The 27591-nt window shown below is 44.8% G+C and overlaps 1 protein-coding gene across 1 annotated transcript in view; it reads left to right on the top strand.

The window, feature by feature from the left end:
- Positions 1 to 2708: 2708 nt before the first annotated feature.
- PLCH2 (phospholipase C eta 2) overlaps positions 2709 to 27591 on the top strand; it is a 264606-nt gene continuing 239723 nt past the window's right edge. Inside the window, 2 exon segments of the mRNA XM_070759112.1 lie at positions 2709 to 2930; positions 3343 to 3456. The gene's annotated coding sequence lies outside the window, so the exon portion shown is untranslated.

Here is a 27591-nt window from a genome sequence, read left to right as displayed (position 1 = left end):
GGACATGAGCAACCCATGTGACTGCTGTACCCGCTCACCGTACGAGAAGAGGCGTTCAGGTAAGCAATCAACGCCTATTCACTTTGTGAAAGAAGGACTGTGAATTGCCTCACAGCTGCAAGCTAAGTATCACAGAACTGATAAGGGACTTGTACAAATTACCAGTTTGTTTGGAGACGAGTGCTCTTTGCTATCCCAAAAGAGGGCTTGGTTTAAGTGAATTTTCATTATAAAGAACATTGTTTTGAATTTTCAAACCTGTGTGTGTCTGAAATTGTATCTGTGCATTTTTGGGAGGATTCTACCAGAGAGCTCGACAGAACAGTATTCGACGTGCGATCTAGAACCTGTTGCTATTGGCTGCCTTGTGATTCACTACCATTATTCCTCTTGGGAAACATTTGCTTGGTCCTCGGCGTTTTCGCTACTCATTGCAGCTCCCGCAAACAATTAATGAACGCCGAGGGATCCCCGTACTTCAGATACAATTCTGAGAAAGCCTACTTTTTTCAGCACGGTGTTCCCTCGGCTGCCCCAGGGTTTTAGGTTGGAATTTTTGAATGAAGTTCTAAGAATTTGTGGCCGACGTTTGGTAGGCAAGACGCTGCCTGCAGAAGAAAACGTGTGGGGGGAAAAGGGATAAAAGAGCATTGTTCTTTTTCTGTGGGGATCTCTTTTGAGTTTTGCGGTGCTGTTTCGAGTTTCGTGGTGCAGCATTGTGCACTATTCTCAGCATTGTTCAGCTGCATTCAGGTCACGTCAATGCCCTTTCAACTTTTTCCGTGCACATTTGCATTTACCTATTTATTTATTATTTATTTATTATTTGGATGTCTAGGCTGCCTTTTTCCATAGATTTAGGGTGGCCATATAAAGCACACTGGCCAAAAGTTGAGGTGCAGACTGCTTTGGCATCAGACCTGAGTTCACACTTACCAAAGATATCCTTAGGTGTGCATCAGAGATTAAAACTGGGCGTGGAATCCTAGAATCCTAGAAACATAGAAGATGGACGGCAGAAAAAGACCTCCTGGTCCATTTAGTCTGCCCTTATCCTATTTCCTGTATTTTATCTTAGGATGGATCTATGTTTATCCCAGGCATGTTTAAATCCCTGTGGATTTCCCAACCACGTCTGCTGGAAGTTTGTTCCAAGTATCTACTACTCAGTCAAATAATATTTTCTCATGTTGTTTCTGATTCCCCCCCCCCCCAACTAACCTCAGATCGTGCCCCCTTGTTCTTGTGTCGACTTTCCAATTAAAAACACTTCCCTCCTGAACCTTATTTAACCCTTGAACATATTTAAATGTTTCGATCACATCCCCCCTGTTTCCCTTCTGTCCTCCAGACTCTACAGATTGAGACTTTCCTGATAAGTTTTATGCTTAAGACCTTCCACCATTTTTTGTAGCCCATCTTTGGACCCGTTCAATTTGATCCATCTCTTTTGGTAGGTGAGGTCTCCAGAACTGAACACAGTATTACAGTGTTCCCTCGATTTTCGCAGGGGATGCGTTCCGAGACCGCCCGCGAAAGTCAAATTTCCGCGAAGTAGAGATACGGAAGTAAATACACCATCTTTGGCTATGGACAGTATCACAAACCATCCCTTAATACTTTAAACCCCTAAATTACCATTTCCCATTCCCTTAACAACCATTTACTCACCATTATTACTGGTACTCACCATTGAATAAGACACTTAGTGATCCTGATATTTATAAACATAATTATTTATAAACAATAATTATTTTTTTCGTAATTTATTTGCAAAAATTATTAGTTTGGTAATGACGTATGACGTCATTGGGCAGGAAATACCGTGGTATAGAAAAAAACCCACAAAGTATTTTTTAATTAATATTTTTTGAAAAACCGTGGTACTGTATAGGCTATTCGCGAAGTTCGAACCTGCAAAAATCGAGGGAACACTGTATTCCAAATGGGATCTCACCAGTGCTCTATGCAGCGGGATCCCAATCTCCCTCTTCCTGCTTGTTATACCTCTAGCTATGCAGCCAAGCATTCTACTCGCTTTCCCTACCGCCTGACTGCACTGTTCACCCATTTTGAGACTGTCAGAAATCACTACCCCTAAATCCTTCTCTTCTGAAGTTTTTGCTAGCACAGAACTGCCAATACAATACTCAGACTGAGGATTTTAATTTAATGAATTTAATTCGTTCCATGACCAGGTCCTGGTTTCGGGTTCTGCTTGTTATACCTCTAGCTATGCAGCCAAGCATTCGACTCGCTTTCCCTACCGCCTGACCACACCTGGAAGGGGCCTTAGAGGTCTTCTAGTCTCACCCCCTTCTCTTATTGCATCCTCACCCCTCTCTCTCTCTCTCTCTCTCTGACAGATTTGGCCATCTCCTGTCCCACACCGCTTCAAGACGAGGCATCCCGGAAAGCCAGGCGAGATCCAGTTAAGTCACTTGCTTAATAATTAACCCAAACCCACAGGTACGTTTTATTGAACGTCACCTTTTCCTATCAGCGGTCTGTCCAAGGGAAGGGGAAAAAAAAAACCAGGGAGTGTGCAAACACAAGCCGTAAACCGATTCCTTTCTGTTTCCAACCTGAAGAACAAGTTCCCTTCCGCTTTTTTATTTTTTAAAGTAACAACCACTAGCGCTCAGAAGTCCATTTTAGTTCCCTTCCGCCACTCGCTCGCCTTTCTTCGGCCTCCTCCTCCCTTTCAACTTGTTACCTTGGAGCTGGGACAAGGAGGCTGCCAAAAAAACCCCAACAGCCTGTAATCTCAGGGCCCCGTCATTATGTAAAGCGTGTGTATGTGTGGGAGGGGCCGGGCCTTTTTGGAGACTTCTGGAGAGGGGGAGAAACCGGGCACGCAGACGGGGTGGGAAGAACGTGAAACATTGCAGCTGTCCAAGGGAAGAGCCGAGAGAGTTGGAAAACTCGAGGTAGGCTCCCTCTCTGCTTTTCCCACTCTTCCTCCTCTTCTTCTTCCTCAGACTCCTCTACGTTTCGTAGGACTAAGACTTCTCTCCACGCTTTGAAGCCAAAGCGTGTTGGGCAACTTCCAACAAGCTCCTACAGGAAGAGTTCTGCACGCTTTGAAGGTTGCAACAGCATTTAACTTCTGCCTCTCTCTGTCTGTCTGTCTCGTTCTCTCTCTCTTTCTCTCTCTGTCTCTCTTCCTCTCTTTTATTTGGATCTGATAGCAAATGAGAGAGTGAAGGCAGCATCCCTCGGAGATGCCAGTTCGGTATTTCGTGCATGTCTCTTTCTTGTTTGCCTAACTGAACTTTTGTTGGGGGTTTGTGGTATCTTTTTGTTTTAAACCTGTTATCTTCTTTCTTTCTTTCTTTGTAGAGAAGAGACCAGGCCTTCCTCCTCCTTCGTCGTGGTCTTCTTCTTCAGAGAAGCCAGCCCTTTTGAAGTCAGAGCCAAGAAGTAGAGAGAGAAAGAGAGCAAAATTGAGATGAGGTAAGGTGATAACTGTTTCTTTCTTGGCCTGCCTTCTGATAAGCGGTTTCATCTTTTTAAAAAAAAGTTTTAAGAATTTTGTCTTCAGGGGTCTGAAGAAGAATAAGAATTGGGAAAGGACTATTCTTTGCGGGGTGGGGAGGAAACGTTCTGTATAAGGTTCAACAATAACAGGTAGTCCTTGATTTCCAAAGATCTGTTTATTGACTATTCAAAGTTAGGACGGTACTAGGGAAAAAACCGTCTCAGGTCCATTTTTCACAATTAGAATAGAATTCTTCATTGGCCAAGTGTGATTGGACACACAAGGAATTTGCCTTCAGTGCAGATGCTGTCAGTGTACATAAAAGAAAAGAGACATTTGTCAAGAATCATGAGGTGCAACACTTAATGATTGTCATAGGGTACAAATAAGCAATCGGGAAACAATATTCATTTAATTGTAAGAATGGGTTAGGGTAGGATAGAATAGAATAGGATAGAATAGAATAAGAACAGAATAGAGAGTAGAGAATATCGAATAGTTAATTATAAATTATAAATCATTAGAATAGGAATAGAATAGAATATTTGAATGAATAGAATAGAATAGAATAGAATTCTTTATTGGTCAAGCGTGATTGGACACACAAGGAATTTGTCTTCAGTGCAGATGCTCTCAGTGTACATAAAAGAAAAGAGACATTTGGCAAGAATCATGAGGTGCAACACTTAATTATTGTCATAGGATACAAATAAGCAATCGGGAAACAATATTCATTTAATTGTAAGAATAGGTTAGGGTAGAATAGAATAGGATAGAATAGAATAAGAACAGAATAGAGAGTAGAGAATAGAGAATAGCTAATTATAAATTATAAATCATTAGAATAGGAATAGAATAGAATATTGGAATGAATAGAATAGAATAGAATTCTTTATTGGTCAAGCGTGATTGGACACACAAGGAATTTGTCCTTGGTGCGGATGCTCTCAGTGTACAGAAAAGAAAAGAGACGTTTGTCAAGAATCATGAGGTAAATTTTTTTTAAAAAGAATCTAGAGGTAATTTTTTAAATAGAATCATGAGGTAAAACATTTAATGATTATCACAGGGTGCAAATAAGCAATCAGGATACAATCAATATTAATACAAATCATAAGGTTATAAGCAACAAGTTCCAGTCATCTGGTCATAGGTGTGAGGAGTTACGACCGTTGCAGCATCCCTACTGATCCAAATTCAGATGCTTAGAAACTGACTTGTACTTATGGCGGTTGCAGTGTCCCGGGGATCACGTAATTCCCCTCTTGCGACCGTCCGACAAGCACAGTTAATGGGGAAGGCATTTTCGCTTAGTGGCCGGGTTAGTGAATTTATCAACTGCGCTGATTGACTTATCAGCGGAGGGCCAGACGGGTGAAAAAACAAGACAGAACTCAACCAAAGTTTCAGTTTATGACAGGAAATATTGGGCTCTCCTGTGGTGCTAGCTGTACCCAGAGTCTGCAGGTTGAAGGCTTCAGTCCTGGCAGTTCGGCTTCTGACCAACCCCCAAATCTGGGGAGAAACCCCCAAATCTGGGGAGCCATGAAACCTCCAAATCTGGGGAGCCATGTAACTCCCAAAAGACCCTGGCTGGACTGGCCCGGTTTAATCTCTTTCCGTGATCTACCTCGCAGGATATTTGTGAAGGCAAAAAGATGAAAAAAATATTTATTTACTTATTTATTAATTAGATTTCTATATTGCCCTTCTTAAGATGACTCAAATACGAGAAGATATAGCATAATTCATTCCGGTCTCTTTGAAGGAGATTGATGTTTACATGTCAACCCTTTTAACCACGATCAGATTTGAGGATTAACTTCTACCATGGTTTAAATCTGGAAATTTCTTCCCATGGCAGGGTTTGCTATTTTTCCCAAATCCGCAGCTAATCCCGGGTTAAATAAGGTTCAGGAGGGAAGTATTTTTAATAGGAAAGTGAACACAAAAACAAGGGGACACAATCTGAGGTTAGTTGGGGAAAAGATCAGAAGCAACGTGAGAAAATATTATTTTACTGAAAGAGTTGTAGGTGCTTGGAACAAACTTCCAGCAGACGTGGTTGGAAAATCCACAGTAACTGAATTGAAACATGCCTGGGATAAACATATATCCATCCTAAGATAAAATGCAGGAAATAGTATAAGGGCAAACTAGATGGACCATGGGGTCTTTTTCTGCTGTCAATATTCTATGTTTCTATGTTTACCGTGAAAACCTTTCACCCCAAAAGAAACTCTTGGACTTTTCCATGAACAGTAACGGTTTTAAAATAATCGGTTCCTTGGCGTATATTTTATTTTATTTTTTTCTGCGCTTGAAAAGTTGTCTTTTTAAAGCAGGGGTCCCCAACCACTGGGCCGCGGACCAGTACCGGGCCGCGGGGCATGTTGCACCAGTCCGTGGAGTCAGCAGCTGCCGGCCCTCATGCCGCCACCCCCCTCCCTCCAGCGCTTCGCCTCCCGCCGGGCAAGAGGCCTCGGAAGGCAGGTTCTGCCGGCCACAGGACAATGGACGGGACAGAGGGGCGGGAAGGACCGAGAGGCTCAAGCCTCTTTTGGCTTCTGCCGCAGGGCGCTTTTGCGTTTTTGGCTGGGGGGAGGCAGGAGGGCCAGCCTGACCCCCTCTCTCCAGTGCTTAGCCTCCCGCTGGGCAAGAGGGCTTGGGAGGCAGGTTCTGCCGGCCACAGGGCAATGGCGGGAAAGAGGGGCGGGGAGGACCAGCACCCCCATGCTTAATCCCGCCCCCAACCACACCCCTTTCCGCCCCCACCGGGCCATAGAAAAATTGCCTTGCTGAAACTGGTCCCTGGTGGAAAAAACGTTGGGGACCACTGTTTTTAAAGCAATCATTTGTTACGTTTTGACCGAGTAAGGTAATAACTAACTGTATTTTAAAACCAACTCACCGTCAACCCCAGAAAGAGAGAACTCTTTAAGAAGTGTAGGGTAAGGAAGATAAATAAAAATCATGCATGTGATCTATGGAGGCAGGAAGGTGTATAAGCCTTGAGACGTGCTAAATTACTGTCCAGATAACAATATTTACTGTTGCAGGGAGATGGAAATTACTTTAAATACCTGGCCGGAATAATTGTGTTTTCTTAATTTTAATAACATGTCAGCGTAGGTGAATGGGAAAGAAATGTAATAATTTTGGTCTTGGCCCCCACCTGTAATTTTTTTTTGGGGGGTAACAGCTTCCAGCATCTTCTTTCCATGCTTCAATGTTGATCCTGGTATAGAAAAAAAGTAGCATTCTCTTAATTTTCTTTTCACTTTTAAAAAGATACTTATCCACATATTTATCCCAAATTTATTTATTTGTTTGTTTGTTTAATCAGATTTCTATTTATTTATTTAATTGGATTTGTATGTCGCCACTCTCCGAGGACTCAGGGTGGTTCATATATAAAGACACAATAGTACAGTAATCCAATTAATATACATAAACATAATCTTTAAAAATTCTAACTTTAAAAAGTTTCATTAACATTCATTCAATAAATCACACTAAAAACATTCCTTGGTCAGGGGGAAGATCTAGTAACCCCAGGCCTGGTGACAAAGATGAGTTTTTAAACTCTTCAGGAAGGCAAGGAGGGTGGGGGCAATCCTAATCTCCGGAGGGAGCTGATTCCAGAGGGCCGGGGCCCCCACAGAGAAGGCTCTTCCCCTAGGTCCTGCCAGCCGACATTGTTTGGTCGAAGGTACTCTAAGGAGACCAACTCTGTGGGACCTCACCGGTCGCTGGGATTCGTGCGGCAGAAGGCGGTCTCGGAGAGAGTCTGGTCCTATGCCATGTAGCGCTTTATAGGTCATAACCAACACTTTGAATTGTGTCCGAAAACAGATCGGTAGCCAATGCAGTCTGCCTTTCTATGCCGCCTTTCTCCTGGGACTCAGGGCGGTTTATAATAAACAAATACAAAACATGAAGACATCTAATATTAAAAATACATTAAAATCTCAATACTCAAACAAATAAATATATAAACATAAGTTATACTCTAAAATAGAATAGAATAGAATAGAATAGAATGGAATTTTTATTGGCCAAGTGTGATTGGACACACAAGGAATTTGTCTTGGTGCATATGCTCTCAGCGTACATAAAATAAAATATACATTTGTCAAGAATCATATGGTACAACACTTAATGATTGTCATAGGGGTCAAATAAGCAATGAAGAAGCAATATTAATAAAAATCTTAGTATATAAGCAACAAGTTACAGTCATACAGTCAACATGGGAGGAAATGGGTGAAAGGAATGATGAGAAAAACTAGTAGAATAGAAGTGCAGATTTAGTAGAAAGTCTGACAGTGTTGAGGGAATTATTTGTTTAGTAGAGTGATGGCGTTTGGAAAGAAACTGTTCTTGTGTCTAGTTGTCTTGGTGTGCAGTGCTCTGTAGCGACGTTTTGAGGGTAGGAGTTGAAACAATTTGTGTCCAGGATGTGAGGGGTCAGTAAATATTTTCCCTGCCTTCTTTTTGACTCGTGCAGTATACAGGTCCTCAATGGAAGGCAGGTTGGCAGCAATTGTTTTTTCTGCAGTTCTGGTTCTCCTCTGAAGTCTGTGTCGGTCCTGTTGGGCTGCAGCACCAAACCAGACAGTTATAGATGTGCAGATGACAGACTCAATGATTCCTCTGTATATTCCTCTGTATATAACCCCTATATATTTAAAACCAATCACTCACGTTCATTCTATCATTCTTCACTCATAGACCAGGGGGTGAATGTTAGTTCTCCGTACTGAAGGAGCGGGTCCAGCAGTCACATGGGTTGCTCATGTCCAATCCGGTGGAACTGAGCCTAGTATTAAAAAAGCTTGCCGGATCCGCCCCTTCCCCAGAATTCGCTCAGTTCGCATATCCTGCGGTTGTATTGTGAATGCTCGTTCAACATTCTAACACCTTCCCTTCGACTTTTCCTTCAAAAAAGTAGTAAGATTTATTGTCTTTATTCAATTACTTGCACTATTTGCGCCAGCCGTTTTAAAAAGGAAATAAAATAAAAGCGGCTAGGCTTTTTTACTTGGGAGAAGTTGCGGTTTCGTTTTCCCCCGGCGGTTTTGCCGGTTACGATTCCTGCGGCCGCTTGCGGATTCTTCTAATCCCTTGGCCTGGAGGTCCTGGTGCAAGTATTTATTATTGGATTATTGCTTAATTATTGTATAAAAATATATTTAAGGGCTTATAAAATACCTCCTGCGGAGTGGGACGCCTTTAGTCTCCTGGACTTAGTCGATCGCTTTTCCCCTTAAGAAATTCTACGAAGCGATTTTTTGGGCGCGAAGGCCTTCGCGCCCTTTCTTAAAATATCTAGGCCTCTCGTGTTGGCCTTCTGCCAGCCGCGTAGGCCTCAGTCCACCGCGTGGATCCGGGAGCGGGCCTTGGGGGTCCCAGGCTAAATTCTCCACCGGCCTAGCCTCCAACCAGAGTGCCTTGGTTTTACTTAATTGCAAAGTTTAGGGAGGCTGGCCCCGCTGGATTTGGGGGCACGAACTCTGGGTTTGCCCAGATTGTCCTCACGTTTCAGCAGCTTCGAGGCCTCGAAGCAGGATCCATTCCTCTTGGGAAGTCCTTGAAATCTTCTCCTTATAATTTAATTATTGGCTCAGCCTTGTCTTCTGTTAATTGTCAGACTATGGCTACCTTTCCCAAGAGAGGCACAACTAAAGGTCCCAGAGAGGCCAGGCCTACAGGCGATGAGATTACTAGTATCCCCCAGGCCTCTTCCTCCTCTTCTCCAGGGGCCCGCCCCTCGACCAAGGTCACCAGGGCCGAGAAGAGAAGGGACCTAGCCCTACAAAAGATTCATGATAAATCAGCAAAACGTTTGAAAGTGCAGGCCCAAGTAATCAGTAGTCAAGACCCACCAGAGGCCTCTAGCCTGCCTCCTTCTGGGGTCCCTGTGTTATCTCTGGATGAGCCAAACCTAGACAGACCCCAACCTAACCTATGGGGCATAGGTCCAGAGGAACCAGATATTATGGAAGATTCCCCCCAGCCAGGATCCTCCCAGGCCTTTAGGGATTCTTCTGCCATTTCTGCTGATATTTCCAGTTTACCTCCTGAGTTCCAATCTATTTTTGCTGTGTTGTCCAAAGCCATTGATGCCAAACTCTCCTCCATCAATGAGCTCCCTTTACCTCTTCCTCCTTCTCGTTCCTCCCGCCCCTTGGGTTCTTCCCCAGCGGTCAGAGCTCCTATTCAGGATGACTCAGAGTCCTCCCAAGATGAATATGAGGATGTAGAGGAGGATGAAGGCCCTTTCCAGGGCCTATCTGAGGACGAGGAATCCCAAATAAAGGTCCCTCCTCCTATGACTATTTTCCCTTCTCAACTATTCAAATCTCTCCTCCTCAAAGCTAGAATTTCTACGGGATTAGCGGCCCAGGAGAAACAAGCCTCCACTTCCACTGATCCCCCGGAGGAGAATTTACCTTACTTCACAGAGGAACAGGAGGATAACGAGGTAATCCCTATGCCTAAATTATTTAAAGATGCCTTACTTAAACAGTGGGATTTTCCAGCCTCTGGCCTTAATCCCTCTACCAAGGACAGAAAGTTGTATAAACTCTCCTCTTCCTATGAAGAGCTTCTATCTTTTCCCAAACCAGATGAACCTGTCAAAATTCTTCACTCGGCAGCGGCTGTGCCAGGCGAGGCGGAGGAAGTCCTCCGTCCAGAGGACAAGCGCATCGAGCAAATGCTCAAAAGAGGTTTCTCCGCTGATTCCTGGGCCATTAAAAGTTCTGCAGCAGCCTCCTTCTTCTCCAGAGCCATGCTGCTGTGGCTTCGCCAACTTCAACAGCACATTCCTCCAGATGACTTGAGAGGTCAACAAGACTTCAACAAGGTCTTTGCAGCTGCCCAGTACGTGGCTGATGCCACCTTACAATCTACTAGATTTTCTGCTAAGTCTATTGCAGCCTCTACAACGGCAAGAAGACTCCTATGGATTCGCCCTTGGCAAGCGGGAGTTCGCCAAAAGTGGCAGTTATCCCAGGGCCCCTTAAAGCGCGACCTTCTCTTCGGTGATCTTCTGGATCCTCTCCTCACGGAGACCACAGACAAGAAGAAGGTTTTGGGCCCAACCACAAAAAAGGTTACTAAAACGCAGTCCTTTCGTCGCCCAGGGCGCCAGCAAGATCAAGCGGCTTCCTATCAGAGATCTCCAGGTCAGTATTCCCCCCGCTTTCGTTCCCAAGGTAGGAACTCCAGGGGTAGGGGTTTTCGTTTCCAAAGGGGAGCTGCCTCTAACAGGGCTTCAAAAAAACCTAGATGGTAACCTTTCCTCCATTCCCATAGGGGGTCGCCTAGCTCATTTCGCTGCAATTTGGCGTCTCACCTCCAAGGACCCTTGGGTCATTGACACTGTTCAATCAGGCCTTCTTTTAGAATTTATTTCTCCTCCCCCTAAACGTTTTATTTCCTGCCCTTCGCCCAGGTCATCCTCAGATGGTAACCGTATGGAGGAGGCCATTTCTCATCTATTGTCCATTAGAGCCATTCAGCCGGTCCCTTCCGGTCAGAAGGGCCTAGGTTTTTACTCCATCCTATTTATGGTTCCAAAGTCCTCCGGAGGTTGGAGAGCCATTTTAGATTTAAAGAAACTAAACCTATTCATCAAATATAGGAAGTTCAAAATGCACTCCTTGTCTTCTATTTTGGCCGCCATTCACTCGGGAGATTTCATGGTCTCCTTAGACCTCACTGAGGCCTACCTTCACATTCCTATAGCCAAATGCCACAGAAAATTTTTACGTTTTTCCTTTCAAGGCAGGCATTTCCAGTATAGGGCGATGCCATTTGGCCTTTCCTCGGCCCCTCGGGTCTTCACAAAGCTCTTGGGGTCCCTGGCGGCCTATATCCGGGCGTCTCCCATCCACATTTTATGTTATCTTGATGATATTTTTATTCATGGGAACTCCCTAGAGAGAGTGAAATCAGACCTTTCTGTCACCATGTCAGTCCTTCAGGACCATGGGTTTTCCATCAACTTTAAAAAAAGTCACCTCCAACCTTCCACTTCCATTCCTCACCTGGGAGCCATTATTGATTCAAAATCTTCCCAGGTTTTTCTCTCTCCCGAGAGAAAACTCAGTATAGTGGAGTTAATTTCTAACATTTTATCTAATCCTTCAGTATCCATAGTTACTCTATCTTCTCTTTTGGGGAAGATGGTGTCATGCATAGGCATCATTCCCTGGGCTCGCCTTCATGCTAGGGAACTCCAGTGGCTTCTGTTGCCTTTTCAGAGATCGGGGCACAGCAACTCAAATCGATGCATTGTCATCCCACTGAGTGTTCGCAGATCCTTCAAGTGGTGGAAGTCTCCGGCCATGGACAGAGGATCCCCGTTCAGGTGCCCGGATCAATTTGTCATCACCACAGATGCCAGTCTATCGGGATGGGGCGCCCACGCCCAGGGGATGATAGCCCAGGGCACGTGGTCCCCGGAGGAAGCTTCCAGGCCAATAAATTGGCTAGAGTTAAGAGCCGTCTCCCTGGCTCTGAAGCATTTCTCTCCTCGCATCCCCAACCGGCACGTTCTCATTCTCACCGACAACATTGCCACAAAAAGCCATATCTGCAGGCAAGGGGGCACGAGATCCAAGGCTCTCATGAGGGAGGCCCTCAAGCTGGGCCTTTGGGCGGAAAAACATCTCCAGTCGCTCCTAGCCGATCACATCTCGGGGAGTCTCAACATCCAGGCGGATTGGCTATCCCGAGCAACGATAGACCCAGGAGAGTGGAACCTCCATCAAGACCTGTTCCATCAAATCACCCTCAGATTCGGCCTACCAGTCCTGGATCTCTTCGCGACCAATGCGAACGCCCAACTCCCTCGCTTCTATTCCAGATTTCCATCCCCGGGAGCGGAAGCGATCAATGCCCTCCGGAGTCCATGGCCTCCAGGCCTACTCTATGCATTTCCTCCGATTCCAATCCTCCCGGACGTGATTCACAAGGTCCTCACCGAGAGGGCCCGAGTAATCTTAATCGCCCCTCATTGGCCCCGCCGGCCCTGGTTCGCAGATCTCCAACAGCTGTCCGTCCAGGACCCTTGGCGACTCCCCGTTTCGGGGGATATGCTGCGGCAGGGGGCCTCTTTCCATCCAGACCCGGAGTGGTTCCACCTCACCGCCTGGCTGTTATCAGGAGAGATTTAGAGCTGCGTGGGCATGACCCTGATTCAGTGGAGGTCATTCTAAAGGCCAGAAGGGGCTCGACCAATCGAATCTACGACCACACGTGGTCCAAGTTTCACCAGTGGTGTCTTCAGGAAGGTCTCTCCCCTCTGTGCATCCCCATACACAGAATTATTTCCTTCCTTATGCAAGGTTTCCATAAAGGACTCTCCACCAGCACCCTCCGGCGTCATCTGGCAGCCATTTCATCTGTCCTAGGGGGCCCCCGCAGACAGCCTCTCCGATCCTTCCCTGAAGTTCAGGAATTCCTCAAGGGCATAGCCAACCTCAGACCTTCCAAGGTCCACAGGTATCCATCCTGGGATTTGCCACGGGTTCTCCACTCCCTCACGCAGGCACCATACGAACCCCTAAAATCGGCGTCCCTCAGGTACCTATCCTTTAAGGTAGCCTTCCTGGTGGCTATTACCTCTGCCCGACGCATTTCGGAGCTGGCTGCCCTCTCAATCAGGCAGGACCTTTGCCAATTCCATCAGGACAAGGTAGTCTTGCGACTGGACCCCACCTTCTTACCTAAGGTCAGTTCCATGTTCCACAGATCTCAGGATATTGTCCTACCTTCCTTCTGCCTCCAACGAGACCATCCCTTGGCAATTAGATGGCACACCCTGGATCTCACCAGAGCGCTGAGAATATATATCCATCGCACAGGACCCTTTCGGAGGTCAGAAGCACTTTTTGTAGCCTATCATCCCAGAGTCATGGGGGCCAAAGTGTCTTCAACAGTAATAGGCCGTTGGATCAGAGGGACTATATCTAAGGCCTATGAGTCGGCCTCCCTCTCAGTTCCAAGGAACATCACTGCGCATTCCACCAGGAGCGCAGCCACCTCGGCCGCTTGGGCGACTCAAGCCCCGTTGGAGGAGGTCTGCAAAGCAGCCACTTGGGCCTCGCCAAATTCCTTCATCAGGCACTACAAAATTGATTCTTACGCTTCAGCGGATGCTGCCTTCGGCAGAAGGGTACTCCAATCCGTTATCTCACACGATAGCAAGCTAATCCCACCCTAGGGACCATCTATTGGGTATGTCCCATGTGACTGCTGGACCCGCTCCTTCAGTACGGAGAATAGGCGTTGATTGCTTACCTGAACGCCTCTTCTCGTACGGTGAGCGGGTACAGCAGTCACTTCCCGCCCTTGTATGTGTCTTCTTTACCTTTCTATCTCTTTCTTCCTCTAACAATGAGAGTTGAACACTACAGAGCTTCACAACTGAGCCTAGTCTATGGATTCGCGAATTCTGGGGAAGGGGCGGATCCGGCAAGCTTTTTTAATACTAGGCTCAGTTCCACCGGATTGGACATGAGCAACCCATGTGACTGCTGTACCCGCTCACCGTACGAGAAGAGGCGTTCAGGTAAGCAATCAACGCCTATTTTCATAGAAACATAGAAGATTGATGGCAGAAAAAGACCTCCTGGTCCATCTAGTCTGCCCTTATACTATTTCCTGTATTTTATCTTAGGATGTATCTATGTTTATCCCAGGCATGTTTAAATTCAGTTCCTGTGGATTGACCAACCGTGTTTGCTGGAAGTTTGTTCCAAGCATCTACAACTCTTTCAGTCAAATAATATTTTCTCATATTGCTTCTGATCTTCCTCCCAACTAACCTCAGATTGTGCCTTGTTTTTGTGTTCACTTTCCTATTAAAAACACTTCCCTCCTGAACCTTTTTTAAACCCTTTTTTAAATGTTTCGATCATGTCCCCCCCTTTCCCTTCTGTCCTCCAGATTGAGTTCAGTGGTCCCAATCCTGTCGGCAGCACAATATGAACAATATGTTAGTTTTATGAAATTCCCTACTGTCTTTTTTATTCCTTTTAAAGTCAGTCTGATAGCCTATAAACTTCTCTGGAGCTGAATCATGGTGTTGTGAAGACATCTTTCCATTTCTTAGCTTTCTCTGGGTTCACTTTCAAAACCCCTCGTCCAGGTCCTTTTTCACTCATTTTTGGCATCTTAATTCGCGCGGCTGTATGGCAGGCTGCCTCTTGTCCACAAAGCTCCTGGCCAAACCATACGTAAAAATTCAAGGAGAGATTCAAGCTGGAAATAAGGAGAATTTTTCTGACCGTGAGAACATAAGAAGCTAAGAGGAGCCCTGCTGAATCAGGCCAAAGCCCATCGAATCCAGCATTCTGTGTCACACAGTGGCCCACCAATTGTCCATGGGGATCTTGAGCAGAAAGAGAAGGCAAGACCCTCCCTTTCCCCTGACCCCCAACAAATGGAAGAACCTTAACCCAATGGAACAGAAGTTGCCTCAACCTTGGAATTTTTAGTGCCTGCGAACTTCAAATCCCAGAATTCCCGTATCCCCCGGAACAGAATCCCGGGGGATGCTGAAAAAGACCCTGTCCATCCCAGGGACGTGGCTGCAATTGAACCATTGGCCTCGCAAACTGGAAAACTATTTTGGGTGGCTTGAAATAATTCTTGTTGGCCTTCAGGCTTGGCCACAGTGCCTCGCTGCCCTCACAGCTGGGCACGGCAATGATTAGATATGCTGGAAACCTGGATAAGGGATTTTATCAGAGGACATAGGAATTTCATAACAAGAGTTCAGTGTGCAGAAGGAGGGCGAGCCTAGAAGGGAAACAACGGAGCAAAAATACTGTGCTGAAATTGGTGTGTGGCACAGGATGTTGCAGTGTGGGTAGAGCTCAAAGGCTTGGCTCTACACTCTGGGAAGACAGTGATTTTCCCAAAAAATATACAGTATGTTTCTGAGTATTTGACACACTTTTTTGGTGCATCTTATACGAATGTAGATTTTTTGAAGCTTTTTTCCCCTCCAGCCCTAACGATCTTCCTGGCTTGCAGGCTTGTTTTCATTGATATTCCAAAGAAGGTTTTTTTCCCAGCCCCATATCTTTGCAGGCTTTTTTTCATTGATATTCCTTCCGAAAAAGTTTTTTTCAGCCCTAACAAGGTGCTAACGATCTTCCTGACTTGCAGGATTCTTTCATTGCTACTCCCTCCAAACAAGATTTTATTTTTTAGCCCTAACTGGGGGATAAAATGATGTGCTGAAGCTGACCCGACTAAAGCCGCTTAGCCAGATGAATACCTGGTAGGTAGATTTTTTTCACCCTATGTTCCTCCCCCAAAACTAAGGTGTGTCTTATACTCTGAAAAATAGGGTATATTCTCCTATGTTGACCTCTTTACTGACCCCTCACATCCTGCACACAAATTGTTTCAACTCCTACCCTCAAAACGTCGCTACAGAGCACTGCACACCAAGACAACTAGACACAAGAACAGTTTTTCCCCAAACGCCATCACTCTACTAAACAAATAATTCCCTCAACACTGTCAGACTTTCTACTAAATCTGCACTTCTCTTCTACTAGTTTTTCTCATCATTCCTATCACCCATTTCCTCCCATGTTGACTGTATGACTGTAACTTGTTGCGTATATCCTAAGATTTTTATTAATATTGCTTCTTCATTGCTTATTTGACCCCCTATGACAATCATTAAGTGTTGTACCACATGATTCTTGACAAATGTATATTTTATTTTATGTACGTTGGGAGCATATGCACCAAGACAAATTCCTTGTGTGTCCAAGCACACTTGGCCAATAAAAATTCTATTCTATTCTATTGAGATCTGCTTTATGGAGATTCTCCATCGGCCATGGTTGCCCCAAAGGTGCTTTTCCGAAAAAGGCAGCTGTATTGTCTTTTCCCCCCCTTCTCCTTTGAAGATGTTCTGCTTCTCCTCCAAGACGCTTCCTCGCTTCTGACTAAAGGGTGGATCGAAATTTAATTCAGTTCATTTTAATCCGTTTAATCAAATTTAATTTAAATCCTTCTGTTCCCCATTGTTCAGTCGGAACTGAAGAAGCTTCGTGGGTGAGAAGCGAAACGTCTAAGGGAGGGAAAAAAATAGAATAAAGAATAGAATAGAATCCTTTATTGGCCAAGTGTGATTGGACACACAAGGAATTTGTCTTTGGTGCAGATGCTCACAGAATAGAACTGAATAGAACAGAATAGTACAAGAAAATATACTGCTCAGAAAAATAAAGGGAACACTCAAATAACACATCCTAGATCTGAATGAATGAAATATTCCCATTGAATATTTCATTTGCACAACTATTCCATTTGCACCACAGCATGTGAAATTGATTGTCAATCCGTGTTGCTTCCAAGTGGACAGTTTGATTTCACAGAAGTTTGATTTACTTGGGAGTTATATTGTGTTGTTTAAGTATTCCCTTTATTTATTTATTTTATGAGCACTGTATAAGAAAATAAATCAGAATAGAGTAAAATTCTTTATTGGCCACGTGTGATTGGACACCGAAGGAATTTGTCTTTGGTGCAGATGCTCTGAATGGAATGGAATGGAATAGAATAGAATAGAATGGAACAGAATGGAACTGAATAGAATATAAGAAAATATAAGAAAATTTAAAAATCAGACTAGAATAAAATTCTTTATTGGCCACGTGTGATTGGACACAGAAGGAATTTGTCTTTGGTGCAGATGCTCTCAGTGGACATAAAAAAAAAATACGTTCGTCAAAAATCATGAGGTGCAATACTTAATGATTGTCATAGGGTACAAATAAGCAATCAGGAAACAATCATTATTCATATAAATTGTAAGGATACAGGCAACAATTTACAATCATAGGTGGGAGAAGAAGGGTGATGGGAACGATGAGAAGATGAATAGTAATAGCAATGCAGCCTTGGTGAATAATTTGACAGTGCTGAGGGAATTATTTGTTTAGCAAAGTGACGGCGTTCGGGAAAAAGCTGTTCTTGTGTCTAGTTGTTTTGGTGTACAATTCTCTGTAGCAGTGATGGCAAACCTTATTTTCCTTGGGTGCCGAAAGAAGTTGGAGGCATGCTATTGTGCGTGTGTGTGTGCCCATACCCATAATTCAATGCCTGGGGAGGGCGAAAACAGTTTCCTCTGCCCCCCAGGAGGCCCTCTGGAGGCCGGAAATGGCTTGTTTCCCAACTTCTGGTGGACCAAGTATGGTCCCTGGAGCAAGAGAAGGGTAAAAACGCCCTCCCCTATTCCCCCGGAGGCTCTCCGGAAGCCCAAAACTAAAATTATATGACCAGATAAGTATCGCAGTGACTTTCCGGTAACTCTGGCTTATAAAACACGTTGCAAAATGCAGGAAGATGTTTTGCTAGCTGGCAAAAAGAAGGAAAAAAACGACCAGAGCCTCCGTGCAAGCCAAAAATCAACCAACACACATGCACGTTGGAGCTGAGCTAGGGCAACGGCTTGTGTGCCAGCAGATATGGCTCTGTTTGCCACCTGTGGCACCCATGCCATAGGTTCACCATCACTGCTCTATAGCGTCGTCTTGAGAGTAGGAGTTGAGTTGTCCAGTTGCCTTTCGTTAAAACACCTTTGGGTCTCTCGAGAAGCCGCTTGACCTGCCCGTTGAGTCCAACAGGTTCCTTTCCAAAGACCTTGAATTAAAAGGTGGAAAAATCCACAGGAGGAAAGAAGGCCAAACCTGCAGTGCATTATGGGGCTTCTCCCTTGTTTTCCACCAGGCTGGCTGGGAATCGTCCAAATTGAGAGTCAGGAAAAGAGAAACGGAAGAAAATTAATTTTTGCTTTGCCTTAAGTGCAAAAGCTTGCTAGGTGACTTTGGGTCAGTGGCTCTACACCTGTGGGAAAAACAAGCCCAATTCCCTCTCTGCTTATTGTGCTGCCTGGCCCTTTTTTCATGGATCAGACCAACAAATAATACGGCCTTCATCATTTCTAGGAGGCTGGAATCTAGCAGGGAAATAAACCTGAAATTATTTAAACGTGTATGTTAAAACCTTGTGTTGCTTTGCTGTAAAACACACTTAAACCTCCTTTAACTCCTTTTCCTGCAAGCCGCTATCATTTCTCCCTCATCCCCCTGATGGATAACTAAAATTATATGGCCAGATAAGTATCACGGTGACTTTCCGGTAACTCTGGCTTATAAAACACGTTGCGAAATGCAGGAAGATGTTTTGCTAGCTGGCAAAAAGAAGGAAAAAAAACAATAAATGCTTACACAGGTAAACGAAACAGTAAAATTCAGAATCAGACAGTAATTCAGCTGTTAAACCTGCATTATGGATCAATTCTGGTCCAGCCGTGTGTTCCAGTGCAACGTGGATATTATTTTTCTCCCCTCTTCTCAGAAGTTCTGCGCCAGACAAATTTCATTTGGGGAGGACAAATAGCTACTAAAATGCTAATTTAAAAAAAAGGGCATTTTCAAAAAGAAATGATGTCAGGGTGGTTCATTCAGAACACAACTGCTGAAAATAAAAACCCACGAATAACCCAGTGGGCTATTCGTCCCGTTGCTGAGAAGGTTCTTCATAGCTAGAGGTATAACAAGCAGGAAGAGGGAGATTGTGATCCCCTTATATAGAGCGCTGGTGAGACCCCATTTGGAATAATGTGTTCAGTTCTGGAGACCTCACCTACAAAAAGATATTGACAAAATTGAACGGGTCCAAAGACGGGCTACAAGAATGGTGGAAGGTCTTAAGCATAAAACGTATCAGGAAAGACTTCATGAACTCCATCTGTCTAGTCTGGAGGACAGAAGGAAAAGGGGGGACATGATTGAAACATTTAAATATGTTAAAAGGTTAAATAAGGTCCAGGAGGGAAGTGTCTTTAATAGGAAAGTGAACACAAGAACAAGGGGACACAATCTGAAGTTAGTTGGGGGAAAGATCAGAAGCAACATGAGAAAATATTATTTGACTGAAAGAGTAGTAGATGCTTGGAACAAACTTCCAGCAGACGTGGTTGGTAAATCCACAGTTACTGAATTTAAACATGCCTGGGATAAACATAGATCCATCCTAAGATAAAATACAGGAAATAGTATAAGGGCAGACTAGATGGACCAGGAGGTCTTTTTCTGCCGTCAGTCTTCTATGTTTCTATATTGGAACCAGATTTATTAAATTTATTTTACTTTGTTTTTGTGATTTAATTACCTTTCCAGTCAACTCTGGATTAGTGGTGGCAGAAGCAGGAGTGATGCCAGCTTACCCAAAACATTTGAAAACACGTGTGGCGTAGTAACTCCATTTTTTCCTCCCTTTTTGTTTTAAAACCTCGTGGCTGTTGGGAAACTCTGCAAGTTAGGACAGAGTCCTGCCACATCGGTCGAGTTTTGACGAAGTCAAGTAAACACCATTTTCCCTCTGACTTCGTTATCACCCAGCGTTATCATTTTAGGCCCAGCAAGTCATTTTGTGTTAATTGCAAATGTCAGTTTCTTGGTTTGAGTGTGCCTAATGCATGCCTAAAATTTATTTCCGAACGATTGATGGAGTCAGCACTGGGGGATATACACTGCTCAAATAAAGGGAGGACAAGAAGCCATGGATGGAAACTAACCAAGGAGAGAAGCAACCGAGAATTAAGGAGAAATTTCCTGACAGTTAGAATAATTAATCCGTGGAACAGTTTGCCACCAGAAGTAAAAGACAGGCTACAAAAATGGTGGAAGGTCTTAAGCATAAAACTTATCAGGAAAGACTCAATGAACTCAATCTGTGTAGTCTGCAGGACAGAAGGGAAAGGGGGGACATGATCGAAACATTTAAATATGTTAAAAGGTTAAATAAGGTTCAGGAGGGAAGTGTTTTTAATAGGAAACTGAACCCAAGAACAAGGGGGCACAACCTGAAGTTAGTTGGGGGATCAGAAGCCACGTGAGAAAGTATTATTTTACAGAAAGAGTAGTAGATGCTTGGAACAAACTTCCAGCAGATGTGGTTGGTAAATCCACAGTAACTGAATTTAAACATGCCTGGGATAAACATATGCTGCTCAAAAAAAATAAAGGGAACACTTAAACAACGGAATATAACTCCAAGTAAATCAAACTTCTGTGAAATCAAACTGTCCACTTAGGAAGCAACACTGATTGACAATCACTTTCATTTTGTTGTCAGCACATTCAACTTTGTACAGAACTAAGTATTCAATGAGAATATTTCATTCATTCAGATCTAGGATGGGTTATTTGAGTCTTTATTTTTTTGAGCAGCGTATATCCATCCTAAGATAAAATACAGGAAATAGTATAAGGGCAGACTTGATGGACCATGAGGTCTTTTTCTGCCGTCAATCTTCTATTTTTCTATGTTTCTAAGTTGTGAATGCTCCAACACAGGAAGTTTTTAAGAAGATGTTGGGTAACCATTTGTCTGAAGCGGTGTAGGGTTTCCTGCCTAAGCAGGGAGTTGGACTAGAAGACCTCCAAGGTCCCTTCCAACTCTTATTATTCTATGTCCCAGTGCAATTTTTTATTCATGTATCATTAAAATGGCACTTATAAAACTTGCAGAAGGGAGTGCCAGTTGTGCAATAATAATACTCGGTTGAATTCTTCATATCTTCGAATGGGATCGTTGTTTGGTTTTGTGTTTTTTTTAACATCAGCTCAAATGTCTTGCCAAGTTGTTGTTTTTTTAAAGGAAGGCAGCACCAAACAGGGAAATTGCGGATTCTTCAAAGAGAACTGGTGTCACCCTCTTTTGGTGAGAATCCCAGCTCCCCCTCTGTAATAAATTGTTCTCTCGCTCGTAGGGGTTCCAGTAAAACAGAGAAGAGAGGGAAACCTATCAATATATTGATTGATTATGCTGACTAAAGTTGGTGCCAAGTAACCAGGAAGAAGGGCGTATCACAAATCAGGCCCGGCTATTCATTGTGTAAATGACATTCAATGTTTAAATGGGTGGCCATTTGCTTCCTGAATTATTTCCTTATTTGCTTGACTTATGACCTTTGAACAAACGTTAATATTTTCTCTTGGAGAGAAAATGAAATCAATGAAATGTATAAATAGGGTTCTGGTTTTCGGTACAATCTCTCTCTCTCTCTCTCTCTCTTTAAATTAAATAAATAAATAAATAAATATATATATATTTTACAACAGCACGAAGCTTGGAAACTTCAGCCTGATGATGGTGAATGTGATTTCACCGAAACGTCGCATAAACATGCAAAATATTACACAGGGCAAAACCCGAACTCAGAACAATCTACATACATATACCCGTGAAAATTTACGAAAACAAATATATATATATATATATATATATATATATATATATATATATATATATATATATTTATGTATTTCTTATGTCGGATCACCCTGGTATATTTTTAAGGAACGTCACAGCTCCTTTTTTGCCTCTAGGCCCAACCCGGGCCACTGCAAAGCAGTAATATATTTATAGCCGACAAACTAAAAAACATTTAACACATACAAAAAATATATATATATATATATACACACACACACACACACACACACACACACATACATACAGTGGTACCTCAAGATACGAACTTAATTGGTGGCGGGAGGAGGTTCGTAAGGTGAAAAGTTCGTAAGACGAAACATTGTTTCCCATAGGAATCAATGGAAAAGCAATTAATGCGTGCAAGCCCAAAACTCAGAAACCCGGAAGCCGGCCGCCACCACCGAAGGAGGCTTGAGCCTCCCTTTGCCCCACGCTGCTTCGCCCTGCCTGTTGTCCTGGGTGAAGTGCTGGGGGGAGGGAGTCAGGAAGGTCCTCCTGCTCCCCCCCCCAGCCAAAAACACCCGCTTGAGCCAGGATGACAGGCAGGGCGGAGCAGCGTGGAGCAAAGGGAGGCTGAAACCGCCGGCGGCTTCAGCTTCCCATTGCTCCGCGGGAGCGGCAAACCGCCTTTGTATTTTTGGCTTGGGGGGGGAAGCAGGAGGCGCAGGATCGGGCCGGCGGCGGGCGCGCCGCGAGGTAGCAGGTCAGCATCCTGGGCGGCTGGGCGGCGGGCGAGGAGGCGCGGCCGAGCGGACCTGGCTCCGGCTCCGGCTAGACCTCCAGCGAGGATGGGGCGGGTAGTAGGCGCTGCGGCAGCGGTAGGGGCGAGGGTGCGTCCGATTCGGGGCTGGCGGCCCCTGACGCAGTGGGGAACATCGGCGCAGGAGGCAGGAGAGGACCAGGTGACTGGAGCAGCAGCGCGGCTTCTTTTTGCCTGGGAGGGAAGGTGAAATGCCGGCGGCTCTAGCAGCTGCTACGAGCGGCATTTCACTTTCCCTCCCTTGCAAAAAGGCCGGCATTCTGGGATGATGGGGCCGGTCTTCCCAGGCGGAAGGCGTGCCCCTCTCCGTGGCTTCTTTTTGCCTGGGAGGGAAGGTGAAATGCCAGCGGCTCTAGCAGCTGCTACGAGCGGCATTTCACTTTCCCTCCCAGGCAAAAAGGCCGGGCGAGGAGGTGGAGCCCGTTTCTTTCCTGCTGCCACTATCTCCTTGAAGGTTTTCCAGACAAAGCGCTGCGCTGGGCTCCAAACTGGCGCAAAGTTCTCCCTGCCTCCTCTGCGGCCACCTTCCCCAAGGAGCCTCCCAACCGCAGAGGAGGCAGGGAGAACTTTGCGCCACTTTGGAGCCCAGCGCAGCGCTTTGTCGGGAAAACCTTCAAGGAGATAAACGAGCTCCGAAGTGGCTGCGCTGGGCTCCGAAGTGGCACAAGGTTCTCCCTGCCTCCTCTGCAGACGGGAAGGTCTTTGGGGAAGGTGGCCGCAGGAGGAGGAAGAGGAGGATAAGCTGCAGCAGGGAGGTTGCTGGGAAGCCCCCCAGCCCGGCTGTCACCTTTTAAAACATCCGGGCGGCTTTCCAGGAGCCTCCCGCAGTCGAACGCCAAACCCGAACTTCGGCGTTCGGACGCGCGGCTATTTAAAAAGGTGACAGCCGGGCTGGGGGGCTCCCCAGCAACCTCCCAAACCCCGAACTTTTGCCAAACTTCCGGGCTCGGGGTTCGGGGGGGTGCTGGAAAGCCCCCCAGCCTGGCTGTCACCTTTTAAAATAGCCGCGCGGCTTCCCAGGAGCCTCCAAACGCCGAACACGGAAGTTCGGGTTTGGGGTTCGGCTTCGGGAGGCTCCCAGAAAGCCGCGCGGCTATTTTAAAAGGTGACCGACGGGTTGGGGGGCTTCCCAGCACCCCCCCGAACCCTGAACTTTTGCCGAACTTCCGGGTTCAGGGGTGGGGTTCGGGGGTGGGGGGGGGTGCTGGGAAGCCCCCCAACCCGGCGGTCACCTTTTAAAACAGCCGGGCGGCTTCCCAGGAGCCTCCGAATGCCGAACCCGGAAGTTCGGGTTTGGCGTTCGTACCTCGAAAAACGTTCGTAAGAAGAGGCAATTTTTTTCTGAACCCCGGGTTCGTATCACGAGTTGTTCGTAAGACGAGCGATATTTTGAGTGTCTATGCGACGTTTCGGTGAAATCACAAGTTTTAAGCTTCGTACAAATACAGTATTTGGGAAACAAAAGTTTCCCTACTTCTTTTTTGAATGTTTGATCAGAGAATTTTCCCTTGTCACTAAATACTCTCTTATTTGACACATTGCTTTGCTTGAATTTTAATTATTTCTTCATTGTTCTTTTCTTTAGCCAATCGTAAAACTTTCTCCATATCTTATAGTAATGTGAGTCTTCTTTTCCCTCTAATTTTTTAGACATCCTATCCATCTCTGCGCAGTCTAGCATTTTTTGGATTATTGTACTTTCTTCTAGTGTTTTATCTGTTTTCCATTGCTCGGCATATGCTATCCTAGCAGCTGTTAGTATGTGAATGGCTAAGTATCTTACCTCTTTTTTCATTTTTTTGTTGAAAATGCCCAATAAATATACAATCGGTACAATATCTCTCTCTGTGTGTATCTATATCGACATGTATCTGTATAATAAATAAATGCAGCGGTATAATCATAAAAACATACAGTCCTCGCCTTGTAACAATTCGGAAACTACAAATTGTGCAGAATGCAGCCACGTGAGCAGTCATGGGCCTTCCTAGACATGCCCATGTTTCTCCAGCACTTCTTGGACTACACTGGCTGCCAATTGGTTTCCGGACCCGATTCAAAGTGTTGGTTATGACCTATAAAGCCCTACATGGCATAGGACCAGATTACCTATGGGACTGCCTTCTGCCGCATGAGTCCCAGCGACCAACTAGGTCCCACAGAGTTGGCCTTCTCCATGTCCCATCAACTAGACAATGTCACTTGCTGGGACCTAGGTGAAAAGCCTTCTCTGTGGGGGCCCCGGCCCGCTGGAATCAACTCCCAGAGATTCAAATTGCTCCCACCCGCCTTGTCTTTCATAAGAATTTGAAAACATATTTATGCCACCAGGCTTGGGGTCACTACACCCCAGCCTCTGGTCCGTGAATGTGTAGGATGTTTCTAGTGTGTATGTGAATGTTTGATTTTTAAATTTTTAGCTTTTTAAAATATTTTAAACTAATTATTTATGTTAATTGGATTTACATGTGTTCTATATACAGTACTATGTTTTTTATTGAAATGTTGTGAGCCGTCCCAAGTCCAAGTTTCTGGTCACAATTCAAAGTGTTGGTTATGACCTATAAAGCCCTTCATGGCACCAGACCAGATTAGCTCAGGGACCGCCTTCTGCTGCATGAATCCCAGCGACTAGTTAGGTCCCACAGAGTGGATCTTCTCCGGGTCCCGTCAACTAAACAATGTCGCTTGGCAGGACCCAGGGGAAGAGCCTTCTCTGTGGCGGCCCCGGCCCTCTGGAACCAACTCCCCCCAGAGATTGGAATTGCCCCCACCCTCCTTGCCTTTCGTAAGCTACTTAAAACCCACCTCTGCCGTCAGGCATGGGGGAATTGAGATCCTCTTTCCCCCTAGGCCTTTACAATTCTATGTATGGTATGTATGTATGTATGTTTGGTTTTTATATTAATGGGTTTTTAATCGTTTTTAGTGTTGGATTACTATTGTACACTGTTTTATTGTTGCGGTTAGCCGCCCCGAGTCTCCGGAGAGGGGCGGCATACAAATCCAATCAATCAATCAATCAATCAATCAATCAATCAATAAAAAAGACCAATTAATAAAATAAATAAATAATAATTCATTTAGTAACTGCTAGCATCAAAAAAGTGACTTACAACCATGAGATGTGGTGACGCAGTGGTTAGAATGCAGTACTGCAGGCTGTTTCTGCTGACTGCTGGCTGCCTGCAATTTGGCGGTTCGAATTTCACCACCGGCTCAAGATTGACGCAGCCTACCTTCCTTCCGCAGTAGGTCAAATGAGAACCCAGATTGTTGAGAGCAAGAGGCTGACTCTGTAAACCACTTAGAGAGGGATGTAAAGCACTATGAAGCATTATATAAGTCTAAGGGCTGTTGCTATTTTTCACACTTACGACCATTTATGACAGTCACAGTGTCCTGAGGTCACGTGATCATCTTTTGCAGCCAATCAAATCCACTGGGGAAGGCTGATTCACTTAACAACCTTGTAGCTAGCTTAACAACCGCAGTGATTCATTTAACAGCTGTAACGGGGGCCAAAACTCAATTAACTCCGCCCCGAGTCTGCGGAGAGGGGCGGCATACAAATCTAATAAATTATTATTAACAAACATCTCACCTAGCAACAAAAATTTGGGCTTCAGTTGTGTAAGTCGAGGACTACCTGTAATATTGTCCACCACCTCCCCCCCCCTCTTTTAAAAAGTTACAGTAAGGAATATTTAGGGCTTGGTGAGTAATCAAGAAAAAGCATTTTGCACAGATGATAATAGCAACTTTATTTATGGTAAATTTGTGGGAGGTAGAGGGAAGGGAATATGTTGTCTTTTGAAAAATAGAATATCCTTGCATGGATCCTGGAAAGATAGCCAATGCAGGGCAGGAAATTATTTATCGTGGTTTTCACTTCAGTCAGTAGTAGAATGCTTGGCTGCATAGCCAGAGGTATAACAAGCAGGAAGAGGGAGATTGTGCTGTATAGAGCACTAGTGAGACCCCATTTGGAATAATACTGTGTCCAGTTCTGGAGACCTCACTTACAAAAAGATATGGATCAAATTGAACGGGTCCAAAGAGGGGCTACAAAAACGGTGGAAATTCTTAAGCAGAAAACGTATCAGGAAAGTCTTCATGAATTCCATCTGTATAGTCTGGAGGACAGAAGGGAAAGGGGAGGACATGATCAAAACAAATATGTTAAAGGGTTAAATAAGGTTCAGGAGGGAAAATTTTTTAATAGGAAACTGAACACGAGAACAAGGGGGCACAATCTGAGGTTAGTTGGGGGAAAGATCAGAAGCAAAGTGAGAAAATATGATTTGACTGAAAGAGTCATAGATGCTTGGAACAACTTCCAGCAGACGTGGTTGGTAAATCCACAGGAACTGAATGTAAATATGCCTGGGATAAACATAGATCTATCCTAAGATAAAATACAGGAAATAGTATCAGGGCAGACTAGATGGACCAGGAGGTCTTTTTCTGCCCTCAGTCTTCTATGTTTCTAAACGAATCCTGCTCTCATTCCAGGGAACTTCAACCTTGTCTTCCACGGAAGGAATAAATGACTCCTCAAGAGATTCAGTTTTAAAAGTGAATCATTTTGAAAGTGAATTCACTGAGTCATTAAATCAAGGGACCAGACTGAATGGATGAGTAAGATTAGACGTGAATCAATCCTGATCAACTTTAAACCGGTTCGGAAGTTTGAATAAGCAAGCCAAGTAATTACTTAACTTCACTATATAGGTGTTGTGGTTGGCTCTGGCCCAGCCCCTGCCCCAGGGAATGTGGAAGTGGATGCAGGGGAAACTTCAACATGTCACAGGCCTGTGTTATTGCCGACAGAGTCAGTTCAGAGTTTAGTTTCTTCAGACGAAGAAGAAGCTGGGAGTGACTCGGCAGAGGGGGGCTTGGCACACAGCCCAGGCAGTCAATCTCCCTTATCTTCCATTGATTCGGATGAAGACGTTTTGGATCCACGCAAGCGCAGAATTATGCGTATAAGAGACCAAGTAAGGACATATTACAGGAGATA

This window comes from Erythrolamprus reginae, chromosome 8, assembly GCF_031021105.1.
Source record: "Erythrolamprus reginae isolate rEryReg1 chromosome 8, rEryReg1.hap1, whole genome shotgun sequence".
In the NCBI taxonomy this organism is placed as follows: Eukaryota; Metazoa; Chordata; class Lepidosauria; order Squamata; family Dipsadidae; genus Erythrolamprus; species Erythrolamprus reginae.
The sequence above is the reverse complement of the archived record's forward strand: the minus strand, read 5'-3'. Positions and strand labels throughout refer to the sequence as shown.